Source organism: Helianthus annuus, chromosome 2 (genome assembly GCF_002127325.2).
Source record: "Helianthus annuus cultivar XRQ/B chromosome 2, HanXRQr2.0-SUNRISE, whole genome shotgun sequence".
NCBI lineage: Eukaryota > Viridiplantae > Streptophyta > Magnoliopsida > Asterales > Asteraceae > Helianthus > Helianthus annuus.
Window position 1 is genome coordinate 64,146,218 of NC_035434.2, and position 12,481 is coordinate 64,158,698.

Consider the following 12,481-nt stretch of genomic DNA (forward strand, 5'->3'; position numbering starts at 1 on the left):
AAAGCTTAACATAAGTACTTCATAATCAAAATATAAAAAAGACGAATGTTGTTTGAGACCGCGATGATAAACGAAAGAAGTCGATACCTCAATATGAGTCATATCCACCAGCATCAGTCATGTAACTACACATAGGGTTCTCGGATGCCGATCATCGCCAGCCGAAACCATAGCAACTCTGATCTCTAACCACACATAAATAATAAACCAACAATTATACAACTTATTGCAATAACAACATTAACACACACACACACACGCACACACTGAATCAATGAATTGTTTACTTTAAAAACTTATTGCAATAACAATATTATACAAAGTATCAAAGTTTGTAGAATTTATGCATATGAAACATCAAAGTTTCAAGAACTATGCTTAAATAAATTTCAAGACACACATACAGATATGTCATATGAATAATAAGAAAAAAAATGCTTCTTGAATTTGTTCACTGGTTTAACAAATACCCAACTCTGCATCATTACATGATTAGAATTCCCAAAATTAATCATAAACAAAACCCTTTTAAATATTGTACTAAATTAATTTAACCCCAATTCCACTTTTATGGCAAAAAAGAACCATGTATGAGATATACTTTTACAATCGGGTATGGAATTGAGATAATCACCCCCCCCCCACACATTCATTCTGCAGCTTTGAATCCCTCAGCAGCAGTATCTCCACCAGCAATCTTTAGAATTAAAATTGTGTATTCAGGTCATTTCAATTTTATAATTTCTTATAATCTCTAAACAATTACCAACAAACACAAAATCATAATAATTCAAAGCCAGATGACTATCCAATCCCAATTTCTCATCTTACAATTATCACTTCACAACAAATTGATCTACAAATTTTATATGTTAACCACAGGAGCAATATACCCAACAATTACATCTCGTAAATAACAGTAATCAACAAACTTAAAGTTTAAGAATCTAATTGGGGCTTCAAAGTTCAGAAAACCCAAAACAACAAAACCTAAAATCCAAACAAAATAAAAGAAGTTCAATAACCCAAAAATAAATCAAAAAACAAATATCGATAAACATCAACAATTTTTCAGAAAAAAATCGTCAATTCAACACGACATCAAACCTAGATGAACATTCAAACATGAATTGAAGATTCATTCGCCTTGTGAGAAGAAACATGTCTCCTGACACGATTAAAATCGTTGAATGCCTACACTCACAATTAATTTCACAACTCCCACAAATCTATATGCATATCAATGATTAGTTCCACATATCTATACAAACATACATACATACATACATACATACATACATACATACATACATACATACATACATACATACATACATACATACATACATACATACATACATACATACATACATACATACATACATACATACATACATATATACATACATACATACATACATACATACATACATACATACATACATACATACATGCATGTGGCATGCATGCATGCATGCATGCATGCATACATGCATGCATACATACATACATACATACATACATACATACATACATACATACATACATACATACATACATACATACATACATACATACATACATACATACATACATACATACATACATACATACATACATACATACATACATACATACATACATACATACATACATACATACATACATACATACATACATACATACATACATACATACATACATACATACATACATACATACACATACATACACACATACATACATACATACATACATACACACACATACACACACACACACACACACACACACACACACACACACACACACACACACACACACACACACACACACACACACCACAACACACACACACACACACCACACACACACACACACACACACACACACACACACACCACACACAACACACACACAACACACACACACACACACACACACACACACACACACACACACACAGACAGACATACATACATACATACATACATACATACATACATACATACATACATACATACATACATACATACATACATACATACATACATACATACATACATACATACATACATACATACATACATACATACATACATACATACATACATACATACACATACATACATACATACATACATACATACATTACATACATACATACATACATACATACATACATACATACATACATACATACATACATACATACATACAATACATACATACATACATACAATACATACATACATACATACATACATACATACATACATACATACATACATACATACCATACATACATACATACCATACATACATACATACATACATACATACATACATACATACATACATACATACCATACATACATACATACATACATACATACATACATACATACATACAACATACATACATACATACATACATACATACAACATACATACATACATACATACATACATACATACATACATACATACATACATAACATACATACATACATACATACATACATACATACATACATACATACATACATACATACATACATACTACATACATACATACATTACAAAATAATACATAATATCATACATAAATCATACATACATAGAATCAAAAGAATTTACATACATAATATACAAACTACACAGACCAATTACTGGTAAATGAAAAACGAATAGAATTGTAGAAAAAGAATTTTAAGAGTAAACATCATGAGCAGAATTGCCTGTTTGAATTAGGTTTGAGAATGCCTGGATGAGATCGACAAAGACGCCCATTGAATGAAGTATCAGAAAAATATGCATTAAGATTTCGAAGAAATGAGAATGGACCGATGGCTCTAATCGAATTACATGCATAAAAAATCAAAGAAAACATACCTAGATGAGAGTTCGAATGATTGAGTTTTAGGGATTTCTGAAGTGGGTATGGCCAGGTACAATCGCTACAGATGAAGCCGTATATGAGATTTAGGGTTTGTAAAATTGAATGTGGGTGAAAGATGATAGCCTGCAGAAATCAATTTGATTAGGTTTTGAGATTTAAAGAGAAATCAATTTGCCTTCAGCTGATTGAGAGAATTGATTAGGTTACCAAATTGAAGAAGAGCGTAGATAGGAAGAAGGAAATTGGCGCTCAAATATCTATTCTCTGGCCAAAAAGCATTGCCACATCAAGGTCAAAAAGTCAACATTATTTTGCATTAGTGTAAGAGATAGATTAAGGGCACTAATGAATTCTGGGTTAATCTACATTTATAAAAATATATGTTGTGTAAAGAAACAATAACTAAAAAGGTTAAGTAAAATTTTAGAATTAAATGATAGTTATAATTTCAATAAAATGAAAATTTGTTGTTAAAACTTGAAGTAAAACGAATAAAAGTGAAAACTAATTAAGAATATTCACAATTACTAACTTATATTTACAAAAGTTTCTAAACTAAGACATTGACGCAACAAAATGAAGTTCGATGGTGATAATAAATCAAACTATAAAGTCTATAATTGTTCTTAGGCCACATGGTGTGGCTTAGCACCACCCCGCCATGACACCCTTTTTAGCGTCCCGGGGCATCATCAATCACCCCCCCAAAGTTAACGAGGGGGCGCTATCCACCCTCCACCACCATGCTAACAAACAAAAATTGAGACGATCGAGGGAGTTGGTCAACTATACCGTTGATCAACGGTAACTTTAAAAAACAAAAGTTTAAAATTTATAATTTACCTATAAATACCTCCCCTTTTTCTATATTTTTCATCTCTTCTTCCTCTACTCCTTATTCAAAATCTTTACACTTTTTTTTATAATCACACAATGTTTCCCAACAACCAAAACGTGTGAGATTCCAACCATCCGTTTTGGAAAAGTGCACCAAACAATCCCAACAACGAGCAAGAAGACCGTTATCGAAAAGACCCGTGAACGGGTGAGCTTGGATATTATCTGATGCCACCTAGCACCCCAACTTCCCCTCATCCGACCACGCCACTGATTCCCGGTTTTTACGGATATTATTATTTCAACCTCCCATTTTTTCCCCAAAACATGCCCCAAACCCAAAATATACCCTAAACCCAAAACACACCCGAAATCCAACCCACTTCCTCAAAAGGTGGACGACCGAGAAGGCATCGTAAGAAGCATGAGAGCGAAGCACGTGCTCCTAAGACGGTCGAAAAGTGGACACCTAGGGAAGAACTTGCGTTGTCACAAGCATGGCTCGACGTGTCGAAAGATGAGATTGTTGGTAAATTTTCTCTCCACAAACGTTTTTTACATACTTTTATAGAGGAAGTGTAGAATACAAATCCCCTAATCCTACATTACGTACGAGATTCCCACAGCCATACATGTGTCCCTGATCCATTTTTATTAAATAAGGGTATATCAGACATTCTGTTCAATAATCCGAGGGCTAATTAGGGAATTCCGTCAACAATGAAGCGGCTTACGAGTTCGTTACAAAACCATCTATCTAATTATGGTTCGTATCAATTCGATTTGTAGGTTTTTGATTGATTCGTATACCGAACACATATGGCGATACCGAAAATGCTGAATTCATCATTTAGGATGTTTATTTTGGGTTTTTCATCAGAGGGTTACGGTTGAGGGATGGGTTTTATTTGATTTTGAAGGTGTTTTCATGTTAATAGATTGTAACGAGATTGAAGATAAGATGTTTCAGGTTTTATTTGGTGATTTTAACATATCGCATGTGTTGTTTTTAACATATTGCATGTATTAAAGATTGGATCATAAGAATAATTTCGCATGTTTAAGTTGGACATTTCGCACACAATAAAGTCTTAAGATGTAATTTTGCATGTTTGAGTTGGGCATTTCGCACACTATAAAGTATTTAACATGTTGAGCTCAATATTTCGCACGCTTAAAAAGTAATGATATGTAATTTCGCACAGTGTGTTTTATAATTCAATTCAATAATTCATATCAATAATTTACAGTGCTTTTTCTTTTATTATAAAGTCTATATTTTTACCACAATTTCAAACCACTTATATTTCATCTTATAAAAAAATGGCAGACCTCCCAACATCCTCTTCTAACTCAAGTATCAAATAGTCTTTGAGAAAAAGGATTCAGGAACAAATTCAAGAGGACCGATCATGTCAAGAGATGCTGGAAACCAACATTTCTTGTGTAACAGAAAACATGAAGAGGATACAAGAAATTGTGAACTTGCTATCTCAGATGCAAGTGAGTAGTCTTCGAGAAATTGTTGTTATGTTCATGGTTGATCTGGGTGAGAGGGATGAGAAGCAGTTGAAAGAGTTGGCGGATGCAATAACTATCTTAAGATGCTCGATGGAGATAAAAATGAAGTTCCTTTCATCTTTTGAATGAAATTGTTTATTTTGTATCTTTGTAGTTTTCTGTTTTAGTGTTTTATTTAATAAAACATGCAAGTTTTATGTGTTCCATATAATTCGCATGTTTATTTTTCATATTATAAGCAATTCAATGTCAAACATGTGATTTTATACATAAAACATGCGATTTCAAAAACATTAATGTAATCTAACAAGTCTAACAATGCAACAGAAATTCAAAATCAAACAAGTCTATTTGTCCTTTCCAATAAATGCCTTCAACCTCTCTGGGATTTTTTTGTCCAAATCTTTGATATACCTATATTTTTCCGGCCTTTTATCGAAAGCATTTGTCTCTTTAATTATTCGTTGACGCTCCAAATTGTACTCAGATAGAATGATCTTACTTATATATCTGTGTCTCAGGATATGAAGTTGTGAATTCTGTCTATTGTTTACTTCATCTTCTTTCACAAACCTAGTCAACCATGGTGTTTTCCCCCCTTGTATGTTTCCATATGACGCATCATAAACACTCTACGGTCTATACCGTTAGTAAGCGTCCTCCATTCCATCTCTTTTCTTTCTATCACCGATGTTTCAAGTGCTTTTATAACTGATGTTGGTTTTAAGGCCTTTTGTAGGTATAAAACCAGTACCCTTCTTTGTAATATAGCAACATTGTGTCAGTAGCTTTACATAAATATAACATGTATATGAAGAAGTTTTTGTATTACTAGTGTGTCTGGAAGCCCCTTGTATCTTTCCTCAAAATCTTGTTTAGCTGTTGAATTGTCAATCAGCTCAATTTTGCCGGTTTTCAAGTGGAAGCACAAGACATAGAAGTGGTCACCTTGAAGTACCGGGCTAAACACGAAGTCAACCGACTCAAGTTTTTTAACCTCATATTTTAGTAATATGTCTTCAAAATTTGAGGAAAATACGTTTAGCCGTTGGTTGTCTGTGTAAGTCTCCTTGTACATGATATCCGGTTGTATGTTATCTAATTATAATCAATGTTAAGTAATGTATTACAATGTATTTATACATGCGAAATTAGTACATGCAAAATAATGTGTGAAAATATTTCACATGCGAATTGCTTATATACTGTATGCGAAATCTATATAGTATGCGAAATGTTTTTTTTTTCACAGGAAATGTCTCAACTGTTCTACATGCGATTTGCCTATACTTAGTATTGCAAATCATTGAATATGCAGTTTCTGTTTTGATGTCAAATGCCAAAATGTTTAGACAAACATACCATCATTGTGCTAAACAAGAAGAGTCTGTATGGTGATGATTTTCTATCCCTTTTCTTCTCTTCAAGGTTGAGAACATCCACAAATGCATTGATTTCGTTTGATGCTACATACTGACCCCTGAAGAAGCTTTCGAAGATACCTTTTACGGTGAACACCCCAGTTTTTTATCGGTAAAATACATCCCTGCCAGGCAAAAATTAAATAATTAAATATTTTGAGTATATATATAGATGTTTTTTAGTTGATATAATTGTTTTACTTACTCTATATTTGCAAATGTAGCAAATGTGTAACGGATCACACTCAATTCTAGATTTAAGAGTGCTTCATGCATGTTTACCACTCTATTGCAAAAAGGGGAACAAAATACTTCTCCAAGGTCTACACATCTTTTCTCATTTCGAAGCCTGGCGGCTTCTATTGTCTTATAAAGGAGTTCATTTAACCCCTTTGGTACAACTTCTGTACCGGCTTTTTGTTTTGCAGCTTGAGTTGGTTTTGAGTTTTTTCTCCCCCTACCTGGGTTCTTTCCCTTATTTACTACCAGGCTGGGTGCAAGGCTCAAAAGCGACTCAACCTATTGCAATTCCTTAGCCGTCACCTGAGGGCATACCACTTCTGGTTCCTTCTCAACTTCGATACCTGAATCGGTTTGTTGTGGGTCCTTCTATGTAGTTTCTCCTAAAGAAACTGCTTCCACTTTTGGTTCCTTTTCTTGAACTTCTTCTGGAATTTTTTGTGTAGATTCGGCTAAGTTCACTGTTCCTTCCATCCCAGTTTCGGTTTCACCACTTTCTGCAGGCAAGATTAAGTTAAAAAATTATAATATTTTGTTCTTTTTTTCTAATATAAAGTGTTTTTTTACCTTGGACAGGTGGTTTGTAAGCGTATACACCCATTTCCACAGTTTGAATATTTGCAATAAGGGTGTCTATTACTCCTCCATCATTTGTATTTGTCAATCCTTCATCATCTGGCTGTAGTACCCCTATAGACACAATTTATTGAATTTTAGTACCTCAGAATCAAAATCGCATGTTATACATAACATGGCATGCGAAATCAAATATCAATTGTATGCATGAAATCTTATGTGTATTTAAGAAATCGCATGTGTATAGGAAATACAATGTTTATATATATTCGCACGTGTTAATTTGAAATCGCATGTTTACCTTCTGATTCCATTTGTCTGACACTGTCCAAAACATTGGATATTACTTGTTGAGCTTCTTCATTCTGTCTACATTATTTGTTTGTTTTATCTTTTTGATGAACATCAGAAGGTGCATTTTCAGGCTGTTGACGAACATCAGAAGGTGCAGTTCCGGGATCTTGATCAACATCAGACGGTGCAGTTCCAGGCTTTTGAATTGAATCAGGCGGCACACAAATGGGATTATTCCGAAGTGTCTCATCCCACTGCTTACAGGCCTCCATAATCTCCGGATCCCCAAAACACTTGGTTTTTGCATCTGAAACTAAGATGTTCATCCCTTGAACAATTTGAAGCATTTCAATGTATTTTTTGACATTGGTCCTCCTTTTTTTCAATAGGTTTTGTAATATTTTTTGAGTTAAAATACTATCAATCTAGATGATAAAATACATGGATTAAGTGGAATTAATATTTGTTGGGCTTACTATTTTGGTCAAAAATTACCAAAGCAATTTAGTGATCAAATTAGTTAAGTGAGGTAGTGTGCTAAAAAGTGTATTGGAAATATGCTGGTTATGTTGTTTGTAAAAACAGTTTTCAGGATACGGCTCAGGATATTGAGCTGTACCTAGGATACGGCTCAGGATATTGAGCTGTACCTACGATCAAACTATGAGCAAAAAGTAAAGGAAATGACACGAGATGTACGAGGAAAGTCCTTGATCAATCTAGATCGTCGGCATAAAACCTCGGGAGCTGACAATCGCAGCTGCCTAGTTCTTCTTATTGCTTCAAACTTCAGGATACAGTGAAGGATATTGACCAGATCGCTAAGTGTTACAATGCTTTGTGTGAAAGTAAAAGTTGCGAGAGAACAAGTGTGAGAGTGTAGTGAGTGTAGCTGTGATGTCCTATTCGATCTGGTATACCCACCTATTTATAGTAACGAAATACAAACTAAAATTCCTATAAATATGGGATGCTTCCGAATATTCCATTGTTAACGTTGAAGACCGAGTAATGCGGCTTCAACGTCTTCATTTGAACGACTTGGACCGAGTCTCTCGGAGAAAGGGTCTTCATGAACGTTGGGCACCTGGACGCATACTCCTGCACACAACCCGTTAGTAATCTTGAGGATACCATTCAGGATGTTACCAATATCCTGAACGAGCATCCCGGATATGAGCAGATATCATACAATCAAGATATAACTCAAGATATTTCCCAGGATATGGGCTCAGAATTTCACCCACAACAATTGTCCCCAAAAATGTTACCGTTAAGGATCCTGAGTCCTAACGGTTAGATTTTTCACGATAACCAAGGTAATTAAGAGATAAGACCTGATGTGACCACTTGTAACCGTGCAGCCTATCTCTACTCATTACTCCCCTATATCTTCTCATGTTTATCCCCATTTAATCTTCATCAAGAAGAAAAAAGGTAAAAATCTTCTCTCTCTCTTCTCATTTCTTTCCTCTACACTATTCCGGCGAAGATATGGCGAGACAGACAAGATCAAGCTCCGGTGACTCCGCTCCCTCGTTCATTCACAAAAATATTCTCCAAGATCCGGAGAAGGAAATATGCACCTTCGACAGCGCACATTTGTCAGCCCTTAAAACCTCCGGCATCTTCCCGAAAGGGACGGTGTTCCGGCCATTTGATCGGGAAATCCGATCAGATATGGTTTCTGACGAGTGGATATGCTTTAATGCTTTTCCTTTTACCTTAGGGTTACAATTTCCGTTTCCCGACTTCATCACCGAGTTCTTCGATATCACAAAAATCTGTTTCAGTCAAACAATGCCAATGCTATGGCGAGTCCTGCTTGTTCTTGACCAAATCAAGAACAACCATATTCCTGACCTTTCCATTCATGACCTCCCCTTAGCATATCGGCTTAGATGCCATGGTTCTTGCCGATTTTTGTTCTATTCTACCTCCGGCGACCCACTGATACTTCGTGCCACCAGGAATGAGGAGGAATGGAAGTCCAAGTTCTTCTTTGTAAAAAGAGACTCAATCCCTGGTGGAACGGAATATCCAGTGCAGTGGTTGAGAAAGGGTAGGATTTGGGGCTTTAGGATGATCCTGTTCCATATCCTGAACTGATCAACTTCCTTTTTACTGCTTTGTATGCAGCTGATTTTAGGAAGCTTGCACCTCCCCTTGCAGATTCACAGAAAAGGATTGACGTTATCAGACTCCTTCCCGAGGCTGAAAGAAGTTTTAACCTGTCTCCACTATCTCCAAGCCCTCTTTCCAGTGCAAACATGTCTTGTAAGGATCCTGCTCGATATCCTGCATACATGTTTTTATTTGAAATATTTAGGAAAGAATTTTACTCCCTATATGTAGATTCCAGCAAAGTTCCAATCCTCCTCGATCTTGACGAGCTTGATAGTTATCCTACTCCAGTCATGGTCAAGAAAGAGACCCCTGCTGCCACCGGCTCCAAGCCGCTTCCGGCTCCCAAGGCTAATCCGAGGACCCGTGCTTCCACCGTAAAAAAAAGGAAGGGCTCTGAAGTTAGTGCCCAAGGCTCCGAAGGATTCTCCTATGATGATCTTAGCTTTACCGACTCCTTGGAGCCGATGACATCCTTCCTCAACAAGGTAATACCCTGTGACTATATCCTGCATATATATCCTGCACATATATCCTGATAGGACATCCTGACAGGATGTCCTGATTAATATATATTGACTCATACCTGAAATTTGATGTGCAGGGCCTCCAGCATCTGCTCCACCATTACAACGATGCCTGTGGTACTGCTGCACTCTACGAAGCCAGGATTAAGCAGCTTGAAACTACTATTGTCGACCAAGGTGCCATTGCTGCGAAGAGTCGGCACTATGAGGATAAGCTGAAAAAGGTTACCCAGGATGTCGAGCTCAAACTGGCCACCGTGCAAATGGATCATGAACAAGCCATGGTCTCTTTCCGGGAAGGAATCAAGGTTTCTGCTATAGTCTCTCTGCTGCAAGCCCGCATTAAGATGGCTTTTGAGGCCAAGGAGACAGGCCTTGTGTGCCCATCTTGGCTAGTTGACTCTTGGGTGGCAAAGCTGAAGGAGCTTGGAGGCAAGGCTGTGCCTCTTCCTGCTGAAGCTGGTGAATCCTCTAAGTCGGCAGAGGTGGTGGACCAGGCGGGAGCCAAGAAGGATGCTGAGGCGGATGCTGGTAAGGATGCTGCTCAGGATGCTGAAGCTGAGAAGACGAAGAAGGCTGGTGAAGATGCCGATATGTGAGGGCATTTGAGTGGGCGATAATGGATGTTGATGCTTAGGCCGGAGCCCACTTTTTTAGATTTGATGGTTGTAGTCCTTTGAACAATTTACTTTTCTTGTCTTCAAAACAATTTACTTTCCTGCACTTAGACAATATGAAGGCCAAAGGTGGAGGGATCCTGAGTTTCAGGACAAAGCCCTTGGTCATCAGTTAGTATGGTTTATTTTGAACACTTTTAACAATTGAAGGTGGAGGTATCCTGGGTTCGAAGACAAAGCCTTCAATTGTTAAGTAAATATGGCTAGGAATTATTTGTGCTCTTGGTGGATGGTCCTTGGTTTGAGGTGAAACCAAGAGCACAACTTTATGGTATGTTAATAATATAACCCTTTTTGGCTTTATTTCTGTTGTTATATTTTCGTTACACGAACTTTACTTGTAAAGATAATTTTGTCTGGACATTTTTGGGAACACATTGTAAACGTATCCTGAAAGATATCCTGATCAGGATACCGACGCACAAACTAAAAGTTATTCGAATAAAAAGGAAAGATCATACCAGAGATTCCCAAAGAGTCAATTCCAATTTTCCACCATAGGAATGTCCCCAGTGCACACTTATGAATTCGAGCCCATTGTGTGGTACATGTCCCCTGCGTTCAACATATGAATGTAAATGTAGTCATAGTTTAGCTCTACTAGATAAGCCATGAATATCCAGGAGTCAATCCTTGATATCCTGGGAATAAACCCTTATATCCTGGGGATAAACCCTTATATCCTGGGGATAAACCCTGATTTTCATGCGCTACAGGAGAGAGTGTATAAACTCTAAGTCTTAGAAAGGTGAAAACCTTTAAACCTTAGAAGGTATGAAAATACCCTTTCGTGAGAGAGGGTGGTCAATTGTAACGTAATTGTCAGCCACTTTTACATGAACTGGTCCCGTTACTTTGAACTATCCCCAGATGACTTGCGCTCCAGGCGGGGTGTTCAAACCCAACTCGAAAGAAAGGTGAATACCTTTAAACCTTTGAAGGGATCATGATCCCTTAAACGTGAGAGAGGGGGCCAATCCTCTAATCTTTCGAAATATCCTGAGCGTATATACTGGAGCTATATCCTGAAACATATTCTGCAAAACAACTTTAAACTAAGGTGGGTGTTAGCTTGGCTAACACCCCTCCGATGCCTAAGTCAGTATTGGGTTTAAGATAATAAACGAATTCAAATATATTTAAGAAAGATAGAACACATACCATTTTGAGATAGAAATTAAATTCTATTCTTACTTGAAATACAGCTTTAGGTGTATAGCATTCCAGGATCTTGGTAGCATATCCCCCTCCATATTCTTAAGTCGGTACGCTCCTTTCCCTGATTCTGATTCAATCTCGTAGGGTCCTTCCTGTTAGGGCTGGATTTTTATAATACATGATCCTTACATGTGATCCTAACCA